The following is a 1,566-nucleotide window of genomic DNA, read 5'->3' as shown; positions in this document are numbered from 1 at the left end:
AAAATTCGGCGACGGATGGTTCATCTAAGTTGAAGGAGCGACAAAGAGAGAAAAAATGAAGAAAAACAAAGGTCACCCCTGCAAATCGAAAGGGGAAGAAGAGGAAGGGGGAAATTGTTGAAACCCCTTCTGATTTTAATTTTGATTTTGTTACTGAAATCAAAAAGAAAAAAAAACAAATGTAGAAGTTGGAGCATCTTCAAAACCATCAACAAGAAGAACAACAAAAAAGTTATTTTTTTTAAACTTTTGGACAATTTTTTTGGGTTTAAGTATTTGATGATATATAATATCATATGTTTTCTTTCAGGCATATACCGTTTACATATGAATTACTGATTGCCTATTACAATTTCAAGATACTATTTTGAAAATATCAATGTGTTTTCAAACTGTACATTTATTGGATGAAATCTGATTAATATGTGTATGACTACGCTTTAATGTTTTGATTTTGAAAATTTTATGAATTGTGATATAATAATGGTGTACAAATGGTATGAATTGCGTTTTAACATTGGTGTGATTGTCTATTAAACTGTGTTTATGGTATAAATTATTAAATTGGTATGAAAATGGTATGATTTGTCAAACTACTGATTTTTTCTAAAAAAATCACATTATGCTTACTTTCTATTCTAAACATGTTTTTTGGATGAAACATGTATGAAATCTGATTAATACGTGTATGCGTATGAGTTTAATATTTTATTGTTGTATACTATATGAATTGTGATATAATATTGATATACAAATGGTATAAATTGTGTGATTATATGAATTTATCAATTTTTATACATTTTGTTTGGATAAAACGTGTATGAAATTTTGATTAATATGTGTATGACACTAACTGAAGTTAGTGTGGAATGAAACACTAACTGCAATTTGTTTAAAATTTATTTATAGTAGGACACCAGTTGAAAACCAAATTAATATTCATGTAAACTTACACTAAATTAAATACTCAGGATACCATAATTACCTTTTATAATTATCACTAATATTTACACTATCTTATGTATTAAGCTGGAATAAATTTTATTTTTAACAGTATGCAATCTGTATGATTAATGAATGAACAGTGTAGAAAGTATGAACGGTATATTAAACACTAAGTTTATAATGCACTTCAAACCAATTATGTTTCATATCAAAACAAAACATTAATCTAAATGACAAAATAAAATAAAAATTATATATAGTCTAAACAAATAAACAGTCATTAGTTTTGCACATGATAATTTGAACATGCTTCATGTTGTGGCCAACTTGACAACTTCTACTGTAAGTAACTTTGGACCTTTTGAATTTTACATCAGCAACCCTCTTTCATATATAATTCATTTCATTTGAAAATCAACATAATTCTCTGTTTCATTAAAAAAAAAAATAGTCTAACATTATACAAATCAATTAGAAATATGTTAAATAATATTAACTTTTCATTCCAAAGACAATACAAATTTCATCCATAAAAATCATTATAATAACAACAAAATTATACACAATCGTCATTATTTTTTCATACAAATATCATTCAGACAATATATTACAAAACAAATT

This window comes from Solanum tuberosum, unplaced genomic scaffold (genome assembly GCF_000226075.1).
Source record: "Solanum tuberosum cultivar DM 1-3 516 R44 unplaced genomic scaffold, SolTub_3.0 scf00592, whole genome shotgun sequence".
Taxonomy (NCBI): Eukaryota; Viridiplantae; Streptophyta; class Magnoliopsida; order Solanales; family Solanaceae; genus Solanum; species Solanum tuberosum.
This window is presented reverse-complemented; position numbering follows the sequence as displayed.